This window comes from Ambystoma mexicanum, chromosome 4q (genome assembly GCF_040938575.1).
Source record: "Ambystoma mexicanum isolate Mex_15411 chromosome 4q, UKY_AmexF1_1, whole genome shotgun sequence".
Taxonomy (NCBI): Eukaryota; Metazoa; Chordata; class Amphibia; order Caudata; family Ambystomatidae; genus Ambystoma; species Ambystoma mexicanum.
Window position 1 is genome coordinate 120,914,137 of NC_090928.1, and position 14,928 is coordinate 120,929,064.

The 14,928-nt window shown below is 50.1% G+C and overlaps 1 protein-coding gene across 1 annotated transcript in view; it reads right to left on the bottom strand.

Annotated features, from left to right (window-relative positions):
* The window catches only part of LOC138467531 (zinc finger protein 75A-like), a 359,800-nt gene that overhangs the window by 38,130 nt on the left and 306,742 nt on the right, over positions 1–14,928 (bottom strand). The gene's annotated exons all lie outside the window — the stretch shown is intronic.

The window sequence follows — 14,928 nt, forward strand, 5'->3', positions numbered from 1 at the left end:
CCAACAACTACCAAAAAGGCACATTGGGCTGCCAATGCGGTACATTGGCTTTCATCCGGCACGGCATCCTGCAAGGTAGCACCTTGAGAAACAGCCGTCGGACTCCGCAGGCCCCACACGCTGGGACACGTGGCTGGAGCCACAATCAATCCCTGCAAGTAACCGGCATTAAGGAAAGCCGGGCTGAATGAGGATGATCCGCTTACCTTCTGAAAAACCGCTGTATGTTGTTTTATTTGCACCTTTATTACTTGGTGCGTTATCACCAGCATTAGGATCTGCCTGCTGTAGGCAAAATGAATTCTGACTGCAGCGCATCAGAAGAGAGGTTCCCCCCAAGATGGCCACTGCTTTTTCTAGCATGGCAGTGCTTCCTCCACGCAGCATGCTGCTGCCGAGATTGGCTGCCCTACCCCTTATCCCCACCAATCAGGGAGCCGGAAGGCGAACGTCGGCCCCCTCCAAAGGCCCACGCTGATGGCCCTCGTCTGAGCCTGTCGGAGCTGCCGCAACCAAAATCTTCTACACAGCCACGGAATACTTTGACAAAGTGACTACAAAACCCAGAAGGTGCTCTAATTGCTGCACAGGCCCTTAGCTGCTCTCCTCACCCAGCGAGGCACCACGATGACCATCTCCTCCATGTGCAATACATTGTGTATTACCAAAGCCTATACCATGCTTGCCCCTGCCTATTGTCGATGTTGTGCATCTCCCAACCCTTGCCATGCCTCATAAGCCAACAAAAATGGAAATACTGCTTTCCTTCCCGCTATCTACCCAACCTAGGACAACACAAAGATAGCATCCATGTCTCATATGGTAAAATAGCATAAAACCTTATACTGTATGTTCATGCATCTGCCTAGAAGCCTGCTGCTCCACTGTGCCTAGTAGCCTGCTGCCCCACTGTGCCTAGTCGCCTGCTGCCCCACTGTGCCCAGTCGCCTGCTGCTACACTGTGACTAGTAGCCTATTGCTCCACTGTGCACATTAGCCTCAAAACCGTAAGGGCATTTTGCTCCCTAATTACAGTTCACATGCCCCCGACCTAGATTACAGATCCCCTGCCCAACTAACTTAGACTTACTCACAAACTAGGAGAGACTGAGGACTCGCTCAATATGGTACCCCACACATCATCTACATAGCCCCATGTGGCCACCAGAGAATCGCTACCAACGCTAAACGGAAACAACACCACCCCCTCTAGTTTACAGAGGCTACAAATGGCTACTACACTCCCCAACTCACACACCGTTCCTCCCACTCACTTCCTACCAAAATGACACCCACTCACTTCACCACACAACCCAGACAATAAAACTCTTGCCCACCCCGAGCCTACAAACACACCGCACACACATCTCTACTCAATCCCATGAGCCACCACCCTAAGAAATAAACGCATAGCTTCACGCACACAATCGTCCTCTAAAAATTGCTTCTCTCACACAGCTGAATCACATATGGACCAACCTTCACCCTATATAGAAAAGCCTAAAAAACAGAAATTTGCTAAAGCTAACACTAAAGACACTGACTCTATGAACACTACAATTGGCATGAAAGGAGCCTTGATCAACGCTAGATCGCTCCCAGCCCACTCCTTAGACATTGCAGAGCTCATCAAAACTAGTGACTTGGACATCATTGCAATCGCTAAAACATGCTTGCATTCAGCCTCTGGCCCTTACCTTTCATTGGTCTTCCCTGAAGGATATACCATTTACAGGAAAGACAGAATCACCTCTAAAGGGGGTGGAGCTGCACTTACAGCTAAAAATAATATCAATCTTAGAACATCTACTGTCCACACATTCCCATCTGGCGAAGTAATCACTCTCAAAATCTCACTCACGGCCACCTGCTCCCTCACCATCCATAATGTCTACAGACCGCCAGGCCCATCTTCTTCACTTGAAGATGATATCACCTCCCTTCTAGCATCCAACTCAAAGCATCTATCCAAACTAATCATTCTGGGCGACTTTAACCTAGGTCTGAACGACCCCACAGACACCCAAGCACGCCTTCTCGCTAACTAAATGGAAGCCTGAGGCTTCACCCACCGAATTTCCACCGTAACCCACGAAAAAGGACGAACCCTGGATTGGCTTGCAGATACCAACTGGGTCACCAATATACTAGCAAATACCCCATGCCCATGGCCTGACCACAACGTCATTCACTTCTCGGCTGCAATAATCACCAAACCTAGCTTACTCACTTCAACAACTCTTTCAAGAAATCAGCAGAACATTAATCATGACAAAATGCTGCCCCTCCTACTGCCAATAATCAGTCCCCCTATTTTCGATCCCACCTCCATGGTATCCCTATATGTCCAAACTGTCATAGCAGCCATCAACAAAGTAGCTCCTCTAAGCATCCGAAAACCAAAACCCATCACTCATGCTAACTCTTGGTTCCCTACGAATATTAAAACACTGCAGCCTGCAAAAAGATCAGCTGAATGCAAATGGAAAAAAACTCCCTCGCTGGCAAACAAGGCACACTTTGTTGCCTCATCTAGCAAGTACAAGGAAGCAACTATCAAAACTAAAGGGAACTCATACAAACAAAGAATTGAGAACGCCCAATCAAGCACCAGGGACACTTCATGATACTTCGTGAGCTGGAATTACCGGCCCCAACCCCTGATCACTGTATCAAGGATCAGCAATGGTGCTCTAATGTCCAAAACACACTAGCAAACAAAATCACCCTTCAAAACAAAATTGAAACCAAGAAAACTAAACTTACGTATGACACTTTTCCATTAAAAACATTCCCACAACTTCGCTGCAGGTCACACCTTAATTCAAATTCACACCGGTCTCCGTAACGGAAACTATTAAAATCATCAATGGCCTGAACCCGTCAAGATGCCAAGCGGACATCTGCACAGCTACCGTGACCAAGGTTTGTGTCAAGGAACTGGCACCTTTCATTACGACCCTAATCAACAACTATTTCGCCTCCGGTAAAGTTCCCGATAATCTAAAAGAAGCTTGGGTACTACCACTACTTATAAAGCCGACCTTAGACCCAAACATCCCCACTAATTATCGACCGATCACCATGGTTCCATTCCGCTTGAAAATACTAGACAGAGTGGCATACTTACAGATACAAACATTCCTGGAATCTAATAATCTCTTAGGCCTTAGACAGTCTGGATTCCGTTTGGACCATGGGACAGAAACAGCACTGTTGGACGTCAAACTCCAAATGGAACAAATCAAGAACAAAGGGGACTTACCGATCCTTCTTCTCCTTGAATTATCCACAGCTTTTGATTTTGTCAACCACACAATTATGTGCCAAAGTCTAGCACTAGCTGCCCAATTCTCACTCAAAGCCATAGAGTGGATTGAATAATTCCTCTCTAATTGTACAATGAGAGTCTTCTCTTCCTCCTCAGCAGCAGACACAGCCCCAGTCTCCTGTGGAGTGCCCCGAGGCTCGTGCGTCTCGCACATTCTATATAATGTATTTACCACAAACCCTTTTTCAACTGTCTAGACAAACTGGGTGTCACATATACAAACTATGCTGATGACACCCAAATTCTCCTACCCATCGCAGGAGTTTATGACACCGACTAACACACTAAACAAAATGTATCTCGCCATCCAGGCTTGGATGGCTAAAAACGAGTTATGTCTCAATGATGAAAAGACTGAATTACTCATCATTGGAAGCCAACGCAAACTAAACAAGCTACCCAAGCTCTACAAGTCCTTCAACATTGATGGCAACCTCATAAATGTAGCCAATGAGATAAAAAAGTTAGGCGTTTACACTGACTCTGCACTTACACTAACAAGGCAAATCAATGCCAGGGTCTCCTCGGCAGCTTACAACTCCAAACTTATCAGAGCTAGCAGACCCTTCTTATCGCCAGACTGCTGCATTATGCTGGCAAAAGCACTCATCCTTACCAGAATCGATTATTGCAACTCCCTGTTTGCTGGATCCAATGCCCGAAACTTGAGTAAATTACAAGTTGTGCAAAATAACACAATTAGAGCTGCACTCAATATACCCAAACATGAACATCTCATCTACCAGACGGAACATCCACTGGCTCCCAGTCCGCGATTGGATTAAATGCAAAATCCTTTCACTGGCACACAAATGCCTCTCCAACAATGTCTCAGCGTACCTAGCCAACCAAATATCTAAAACCCATTCCAAAAGACCCACCCACCAACAGACCCTCCAGTGCCACCTACGCCAATTAAGTGGCTATTCCCAGATTTAGGCGTCAAAAAGCTGGCGGAGTCAGCTTTCTAGTGATAGCTGCCAAATCATGCCCATAGTTCTAAGTCTAAGGACTGACCCATCTATATGGTCATTCCGCAAAGGCCTGAAAACCTGGCTCTTCACCCAAGGACATAACTAACCTTACTTGAGGGCTGCCATAGGGAGTTTATAACATCTCTCTGCTTTATTTTTGCCAGTAACCACTTGTTCCATGATGCGACCAGTAACATATGTAACAAGTGTAACGACCTGTGCTACCACTGTGCTGAACTGCATATTACGCCGTGACCTACCACGCAAGCAACTAATGTACAACTCACAATATTTACTGGTTGACTGACGCAGTAAGACATTATGCAACATGTAACCTACTACCACTGCACTGGACTGTAATCTCATGCAACAAAAGTCCAAATGTAACCAATCTCTTAAGCTAAAAGTGCCTGGATGCCTATGGGTTTTGTGCGCTATATAAATGACTAAATAAATAAAATCCATGGTAAAGCCAAAACTAAATTACAGCTGCCACCACCCTATCCTCTAAATGCAATCCAAGGTAATAAAATCACCCCAGGGTACACATGCAGTGATTAAGAAGCCTCCCGAGACATGAAGCATTATGGTTGACTTTGGACCATATGCTCTAAATGAGTCAAAAAGGGTTGCAGGGGGACTTCAATTCAAGTCACTCTGACCATCAGAAAATAGGCCAGTGATCCAAAAAAAGAGAAAGGAGACAACACAACACGAGTTGAGGGAATCCGAAAAAGGACCCACAGAATGTTCCCACAAAACACATTTTTCTAAGGACGTGCTTAGTTCTTTTGACATCAGAAAATATTTTATGGAGGCCACCAGGGGGCGCACAGGCAATGGCAGCCTGAGCGTGAAGCTCCCACTGAGGCCGGGCTGATTTGGAGGATTGAGCCCCCCCCCGATCCCCTCAGGAGAACTTAACGGGGCGACTCTGTTGTGACCCCCCCCCCCGGGTGCCCCAGGCTCGAAAGAGCGAACTTCGGGAGCCTCGTGGTGCCTGAGAACGGGCCCCGACACACGCGAGCAGAGAAGGAAGACGAGGCCTGGGCGGCCGCGGCTCCAGTGGAGCGGAGACGTTTCACCGAGGCCGCGAGGAGACACTGGGCGCGCCGCCCCCGCTCCTCGACGGGCCCCCCGCACCCGCAGGCGGAGCGCCCCCCGGCGGACCGAGAGCACAGACCGGGAGCACGAGGCGAGCCCCCCCCTCCCAGGCTGGAACACACTGGCCGGAGGCCATAGGGGAGCAGGGGTTAGGGGGACTGGAGTAGTGAGGCCCCCACTTATTGGGACGGGTCGTTCCTAGGCCCTGGACAGTCAAGGCGGGCCGCACCACAGGGGGCCCAGCACCCCAGCACAGGATCGGAGGTGCCGATCCCAGAGGAAGTACAGGAGCGGAAGGCGCGAACAGGCCGCCCTCGGGAGTGGAGGGATCTTCCAGTACTGGGTGAAGACGGCGAAGCGGAGTGACCAGACCCTCTGACCAGGGGGAGACCCGGCCACATCGGTCCATCGACTCCCCCGCGGGAGACATTGAGGAAGGCAGCCACGGAGCCCTGCCCCCCCTGGGCCAGGCCGAACGGATCCAGTGACTTGCTCGACGGGAACCCCGGCTGCCACGCTGAGACTGGAAGGGGTGTGAGGCCCCCGCCCGGCGACGGCGGGGCGTGTGCCCGCCCAACACCGTTACCCCCTCGCGGCTGCAGAGTCACATTAGGGGCAGGTGAGGAGAGACCCGGCCCCGGTCTCACAGTCCACCCCCCCTCTGTTCTTCGCTGCCTCCCCCCCTGTGGGAGGACTACCGGCTGTCGCCGGAGGGGCCTACGGACCGCGGTGGTCCCGACGGAGGGGGACTCGGGGTGACCAGATGAACTGGCGGCAAACATTACAGGAATTTCGCTTTCAGGAGGCCGCGAGTAACAGCAAAGGCTCGACCCTTAGGAGCGAGATGGCCTAGCCAGAGGGCCCGGCGCCCTCCACAGCAGCAATGGAAAAGGGTTTCGCCTCAATCCTGCAGGAGATCAGGGACATGCGTTCAGATATTGCTCAGAAACTCGAAAAAATGGATCAGAGGGTGGACAAGGTCGAGGACAGATTACTACAGGTGGAGACCAACCAATCCTTGGCCGTGTCCCACGAACTACAAACAGATATGCGGCTAGCAGCCCTGGAGAAGAGAGACGAGGAGCGGGCCAGGCAGAGGGACGATTTTGAAAATAGGGAACGGAGGAACAATCTCAGGATCTTTGAGGTCCCAGAATCGGACGGTGAAACGGAGAGAGACATCACCCGCACAGTGAGAGACATCATCACCTTCCTATTTGCGGAAGAGACGACGACGGAACTCACATTTGACAGAGTGCACAGGGCGGGGGACAGAGCAGGGGGCCCCCGGTCGATCCTGGTCCGGTTCCACTACTACTCAGAGAAAACAAAAGTGCTGGAGGAGGCCAGAAAAGCCTGGGAGATCACTTATAATAATGCCCAGATCTCGATTTACCAGGATCTCTCGGCCTACATGTTGGCCAAACATAGAATGTGCCGCCCCCTAACGCAACTGCTTAAAGAGAAAGGGGTGCGATACAGATGGGGCTACCCCTTCTCCCTGACCTTTAAATATATGGGCCACAGGTAGACTCTGATCACGGAAGACGACATAAGAGGAGCTATCCAAGACTACGTAGTGGACTCGAACCCCCGGAGGGGCCCATCGGGTCCAGAGACGGGCAGACCAACTGGCCCCGGCCCATCGGGAGACAGGAGAAGGGAAACGAGCGCAAGGAAATTCAGGAAATTGAATACACCGTCGCCAGTGAAAGATCGGGAGCGGAACAGCTCTGAGGACTGAGGACGGGGGCGACCCGTCAGGATCTGGAAAGGAGTAGTGGTGTCTCGAAGTTCTACCACTCACAGCGTCCCCATGAACAGCAAGTATAAGGGGGCCAGAGGGGGACAATACGACAAGGGGGAAGGGGGGCTCAAGGCGATGAGCTTTACACAGATGGCCTGGCCGAGGTGGGCAGGCTGGTGGTTCGGCCATAGCCAGCGATGGCAGAACTAATTGGCTGGACACCGGGGAGGAGAGAGGGGGGACACACGAATGTTGGGGTTGTTCAGTTTTGGACGGGGATTGGGGGGCAGTTGGGGAATAGTTTCAGGCCCACCCAGGGGGGCGGGGAGGCAGGAGGGGGGAGCACCAGTTACAACCACGGGAGCACGCAGAAAAGGGTGGTGAAGGTATGTCGACAAGGTGAGAAGCGATTCTAGAAAATGGCTGAGAGTCTGCCGGCCCTGGGAGTGGGCTCTCTCAATGTACGGGGCCTAAACACCCCCACAAAGAGGTCCCTGGTCTGTAGGGAATTCAGGAGGGCCAGCCTTGACCTCCTTTTCTTATAAGAGAATCAATGGGCACGAGGGAAAGAACCCAAGATGCGGGGGGAGGAATAGGGGAGGTTTTTTACGCGACCCACAAGGCCAAAAAGAGAGGGGTGGCCCATCCTCGTGGCGAGGAATGTTGGCTTCGAAAAAGCCAAAATACTGAAAGACCCCAAAGGCTGGTACTTGTTGGTACGAGGGACCCTGCAGGGAGCCCCACTCACCCTGGCAGTGATATATGGTCCAAATGAGGGCCAAGCCCAGTTCTGGGAGATGGTGGGGGAGAAACTCAAGCTCTTTGTCCGGGGTGGGTTGTTGGTGGGGAGAAATTTCAACATGGTCATGGACCCAACCCAGGACAGGAAACGCGTTGGCCCTCAGTTACCCAGGTCAACGGATGAGATCATGGCCCGGATCGTCCAAAGGGTTAACTCAGAGCTGGGACTGGTGGACACGATCCCGACACCTAGGACGGGAGCCCCCTCCTTCACATATTATTCTACCATCCACTCTTCTTTTTCCAGAATAGATTACATCTTAGTGGATGAGACCCTGCACCCATTCGTTACCGGCCACAGGGTCGACCCCGTCCCCTGGTCAGACCACGATTTGGTCCGAACCACCATTGCAAGGGGCTGGCTAAGCGACTGCAGAGGTAGATGGAATTTAATGACAATGGGGAGGTAGGTCCGCACACCCTATGGGACGCCTTCAAGGCAACTCTAAGGGGCCTCCTTATCAAAATGAGTACCCAAAATAAAAGAGTAAGGACTGCCCAGGAGAAATCCCTGAGGGAGAAAATAGCTCAACTCCAGCCGGGGGGCCCTCCAGCAGGTCCCTTGGATTAAGATCAGCTCACCACTCTGACTGATTATAGGCTCCAGTTAAAAGATCTTCTCCTGTACAAAACTGAACGAAGTCTCCAACTGGTTAAGCAAAGATATTATGAAAAAAGGGGATAAAGCGGATAGGATCCTGGCCTGGAAACTGAGGGAGGTACAGAGAGATAGGATGGTAAAGGCAGTAAGGAACGAAGAGGGGTCCATGGGCGACGACACTACCCACATAGGAGAGGCCTCCCACAGATATTATGAAAAACTTTACTCATCAGAATACAATGGGCAGGACGAGGAGATAGAAGGGTTCCTGAACGCAATACAAATACCAGCCCTGACCGGGGAGATGGCGTCGGGGTTAGAGGGCCCAGTGACCGAGGACGTGGTGGAACATGCAATTATCGGAATGAAGGTGGGCACTTCCCCGGGAGAGGATGGCTTCACAGTCTAATTTTATAAAAGGTTTCTCTCAACCCTAGCCCCACACTTAGTGAAGGTCTTCAACGCGGTACTAAAGGGGGGGGACCCTTCCGGACTCCATGATGGAGGCCATAATTGTTGTGCTGCCCAAGGAAGGTAAGGACCCCACGGAGTGCTCATCCTACCGCCCGATATCCCTGCTAAACATCGATGTTAAGGTTCTTGCCAAGGTAATTGGGAGGCGGATGGAGAAGATACTACCGAAATTGATCCACGGGGACCAGGTAGGGTTTATAAGGGGTAGGCAGGGCTTAGATAACATCCGTAAAACCATAATTTGATCCACCACGCCCAGGAGTCGGACTTTGACGCGAGTATCCTCTCCCTGGACTCGGAAAAGGCGTTCGATAGGGTCGAATGGAGATATATGGAACTCCTCCTCCAAAAAATGGGTTTTGACTCACACATCAGGGGATGGGTGGCTGCACTATATAGAGCTCTGAAAGCAAGGGTACAAGTAAATGGCAGGTTGTCGGATCCCTTCCCCCTTTCACGGGGCACAAGACAGGGATGCCCACTGTCCCCCTTGATATGTGTCCTTACAATGGAACCCCTGGCCATAGCAGTTAGATCACACCCAGACATCAAAGGGGTTAAGAGGGGTGAAGTGGAATTTAAGCTTTCCCTGTTCGCCGATGACATCTTGGCTTACCTGGTGGACCCCGGCTCCTCCCCCCTCCCCCTTCCTGTCCCTAGTGGACACATTCGGGCACTTCTCGGGGCTGAAGATTAACGCATCCAAATCTGTTCTATTCACCATGAGAACAAGGGACCCGGGCCTAGACCCCACGGGTACACTTCATGGGATAACAGTGGGAAAGGTCTCTATCCGTTACCTGGGCGTCCTCCTCACTAGGGATATATCCAAACTAGCCCCAACCAACTATGACCCCGTCTTGGCAGGAATTACCGCGGACCTCAGGAGGTGGGGCTTAATGATTTTGTCCTGGTATGGCCGCATGACGGCAGTGAAGATGAACGTGCTGCCGCGTCCGCTGTATCTCTTCACCTCTCTCCCAACCAACATCTCCGACCACACTTTTAGGACTCTACAGAATGCGTTCCGCGAGTTTATTTGGCAGGGCAGGACCCCGAGGGCCGCAAAGGCGGTCCTGACCCTGCTGAGAGAAGAGGGTGGGTTTGGCTTGCCTGACTTCCAACTTTATTTCCACGCCGCCCAACTGCGCGTCCTCCTGGAGCACATGAGGGAGGGGATGGGCACTTATTGGTCCTGCTTGGAGGATATGGATGCTCACCCTCTTAAAGTTCGAGACCTCCTCTGGGCCCCACGCAGGTTTATCCCGAATAGACTCAAAACCCATCCCACCCTGGGAGTTCTCTGGGCAATCTGGAGGGAGGGCCCCCAGACAGCGCACCTAACGTCGTGGCCATCTCCGATGTCCTCACTCTGGGGACACCCCCCTCAGATTGGATAACAGGGGGTTCAGCAAGGCACAGGCCTTGTCCGACTCGGGTCTGGAATGGGCAGGGCAGTTGTTCCGGGAGGGGGAATTCCTACCATATGAGGATCTGAGGGATGCCATCGGGCAGGGGTCCCTCTCCATATTCGAATATCTCCGCTTAAAGGGCATCCTTTGCGACCAGTCATGGGGCGAGAACTTGGAGAGGCAGCTAACCCCCTTTGAGAAATTACTTGACACAGCAACCTCTAGGAAGGGAGCGGTCTCCGGGATGTACAAAATCCTTAACACTGTAAATTTAGTGGAGAGGCAGGGTTTCCGCACATTCTGGAATGACCTGGCAGGTGAGGTGATCTCGGAGGACGCCTGGTCGCGGATATTCAGAATAGCTTTTCACTGGAACTTATTCACAGCGGACATGGAACACAACTTCAAAATCTTGCAGGGGTGGCACAGAGACCCTGTGAAACTATCAAAATGTTTACGGGAGTGTCCCCTATGTGTCCGAGGGGGTGTGGTCAGACTGGCTCGAGGGGCCACATGTGGTGGCATTGCCCAAAAGTGCAGGCGTACTGGGAAAAGGTCAGGGGCTGGATGGCTGAGGTCACTGAGGAATTGCTCCCCCAGAAATCTCTGACGGTGTTGTTGGGTCTCCCCCCCGGAGGCCTCAGATGTTTACAGGTACCCCAGAATGTGGGAAACAATGCTGAGGGCGGGAAGGGTGGCACTGGCGCAGAAATGGAAGAGTCCGGAGACCCCCTCAAAAGAGGACTGGCTAAAGAAGTTAAAAAATATTTTCTTAATGGACAAGCTAACGGCAATGGTGAAAAATGACTCTGGCTCATTCCTTGAAAACTGGTATGGGGTGCAGCAGTCCTGGGGATGGGACGTGCACTGATGCCCGGTGGAGGCCCAGGCGGGGCCCAGTGGGTCAAGACTGGGAGGTACCAATGACATAGGCGGTCGAATCACAGCCATAGAAGATTGTTGACGTTCACATTCATTACCAAGCACTGGACACAAGAGAAAAGGCCAAGTCTCCCAACATTACAGTTCAGGTTTGATTAAGCGGTTAGGGGGGTGGGGGTGCATCAGGGTGGTGGGAGGAAGGGAGGGAGGGGGGGGTTGTTGGGGCGGTCATATGCACAGCTCTTGTACATGTATGGAGCCCGTTTCTTATATTTACAAAAATGCTAATAAAACCAAAGTTTAAAAAAAAAAAATAAAAAAAAATAGTTTATGAAAACAGGGCGCCTGGGGGGGAGGGGGTTGTGCCAATAAGATTGAGATGAAAGTGGGATACAAGCTTCAACAGGAAAGAAGGTTTTCTTTGGAGAGCTACTGTACCATTAAGGAAAACTACATAAGGTTATAAGGCAATGTTTGTTCTTCGCTGATCTCGTACGCAAATTTAATTGTGACCAGGAATGCCGTTTACCAAGGAACCAAGCACAGTTTTGCCATTGGCCCAAATGCATATGTGCTAATACTGAAAGAACTTAAGTCCAAAGACTGGTAAAGGGGTTCTTAATGGAGGGAACAACTGAAGATGCCCTTCAAAATGTCTCAAATACATGGTTCGAAAAAGAAAACACTCTGCATCCCCAATCTCAAATAAGAGCTGCAAGCACTCCTTGAACGTCTGCCAAACAAACAAAGGACATCATTCAGTGTACAAGTTAACAGGTGGAAAATGGCGGAAGCTCAACCACTTGCTATGTTACAATAACCATATAGAGGTCTTTTGTTTTTTTGTATAATAATGAATTTAAATTGTTGCTTCTATGTCATTGTTCTGCATAGGTCTTTATATTTTGTACATAACATTAGGCTTCATACCTTGAGATATGCTCTCTTTCTTGTTTTGTTGCTTCAAAAATGTAACTAGTAGGCATATGATATAGACGAACAAGTTACTTACTCCTGGTAACGTTCTTTCGACTGGAGGTTCCTCTCACGTATTCCTCATCTTTGATATTCGTATCTCGCCAGCTTTGCAGCTTCGGAAAAAATGTTTCTCGGCAGAGGGCGCTGTGCACGATGTCGTGGCGTCGATGTCCCTCGAGGCCCGCCGTGCAGAGTCAACGTCATCAGTAGTATAAATAGCTTGTGCAGCGCCCATTGGCTTCAGTTCTGTTTTTTCGTTCCATCAATCGAGGAACTAACCAGGCGTAACACAGACCACAAGCTCTCAGGAAACGCAGAGTGTAATTCACGTAAGTTGTACACTGGGGTAGGCTGGGAGGGGCGATGAGGAATACGTGGGAGGAACATCTAGTCGAAAGAACCTTACCAGGGGTAAGTAACTTGTTCTTCGAATGGATTGTGTCCTCCCACGTATTCCTCATCTTTATCAGACTTCCAAAGCACTGACAATTTGGAGGAGAGAGTACTATCCATGCACTTGCGCTTTCTTAAATGTCACTGGGCCTAGTAAGATCGCTGTTTTTCTGTTTTTTCTCCCTTGTTCCCCTCCCTTTATGCCTGGTTGCGCTCTGAACCACTTGTGTACGAGCGCAATATACATGAAATATCGTTTAATTTAATTTATTTAAATTAATCGTGAACAGAATGAAGGACTGCCTTAGCAAAAAGACTTTTTTTTAAACAATTTTGACTGATTTTCTTCAAACATACAATCAACTTGCAGTACATGTCACAATGCTCTGAGTCTCACATGAGTCAATGAATGTCAATTGCATCCCCTTTCCCTCCCCCCTTACGAGCTTACTCTACCTCGCGCTCTGCAATAGCTTCATGCGCAGGGGATTCCTTTTCTATATTTTCATCTGAGTCCTGGTCACTTGACAAGTCCTGGGCGGGCCCATACAGTGTAGCCACCAACTGTTTCCGGGCCATCAGGGTTCCCACTTCCACCTCCCCCCCTGTATTACCAGCATCTTGCCACACCGCTGTTTCAGCTTCTGTCCATTTCTGGAGGTCTTTCCACCAGACCTCTATCCTTGGTCTGTGGCATGCCTCCCACCCCATGCCAATTCTGTGCTTTGCAAGTATATATGACAAATCCTTTAATTTGCTTACGTGTTTCAATTTGCGTGGTCTGGAGAACCCTCCCAACATGCATGCCCATGCTGTCTCGATATTTATCTTAACCCCTTTCTCGTCTAATCTATGGGCTACTTCTTCCCAGAATTTACCTAACTCTGGGCACGCCCAGAACATGTGCGTCATGCCAGCATTTTCTTTGCCACATTTAGGACATGTCTGTCTTCCCACGTTCTTAAATTTGGCTATCCTTTGGGGAGTCATATATGCCCTATGGGTTATGTATAACTGTATTTGCTGTAACCTCGCATTCCTCAACACTTTCTTGTGGTATCCTTGTGCCCGTTCCCATATCCCATCACTCATAGGAGCACCCACGTCTTCCTCCCAGTCCTGTCTTAGTTGTATCACTTCCTTCTCCGCTTTGGACATCAATAGCTCATATATTCTAGATATCTCGTGCCCTCCTTCTGCTATGTCATATATTGTTTCTATGGCGGTGTCCGGTAGCTCCTCTAGTATTATTTCTGACCATGTCTCTTGGATCCTCTTCCTCATTCTGGTATATTTAATGTATTGCCCATTATGCACCCCAGTTTCCTCCACCAACATCCCAAATTCCTTGATCCTCCCTTCTTGTATTACATCTCCTACCGCTGCTATCCCCACTGGCTCCCAGTGCTTCCTAACCGTCATCATTAGCTGGCCATCTTTTCCCATCAGTGCGACTAGTGGCACTTGCGGGAAGCACAGGGTTGGGTTTTCCATGACCTGGCAGGCCATACGCCACATCTTCTATCCCAATGTCAACATCTCTGGCCGGACTCTCATCTCCTCTTTGGGAAGCCATATCACCTCCCTCAGGAAGAACGGGGTACATTCCTGTCTCAATAATCTGGATTCTGCGGTTCGATCTTCTGATAGCCATTTAGCCACATATTGTACTTGGCTAGCGAGGTAGTATAACTCATAGTTTGGCAATTTGATGCCCCCTCTCTCATACGTATTTTGTAGCTACCAGAGGGCTATTCTGTTCCTCGTCCCATGCCAGAGGAAGTCCCTGCAAATACTATGTAGTTTGACAAAAAAAAAAAAAAATGCTTTGGTATGGTATCAAATGTGGTATGTTCCCAAAGTAGTGTAATAATCTCGGCAGGACCACCATTTTCAGCATCACCCCCCTCCCCATCATTGCCAGGGGGAGTTTCTCCCAGAACCGCATGCCATTTTCTTTGTTCCTCACCGCCTTCTACGTATTGTGGTGATGTTCTGCCTACACCGTATGGTAAATGTCTATCCCTATGTATCTAATCGTGTTTGTCTCCCATGGTATTTGTAGGATTGGTAGCTGATCTCGTGGGGTCCCTACATACCTGCCCAGTGGAAATATACATGACTTCTTGGGGTTCACCGCTATACCCGATAGCGACCCAAATCACTCCATCACCTCCAGGAGATACTGGAGATCCTCTTCAGGGTATTGTAAGTAGAGCAGCATGTCATCT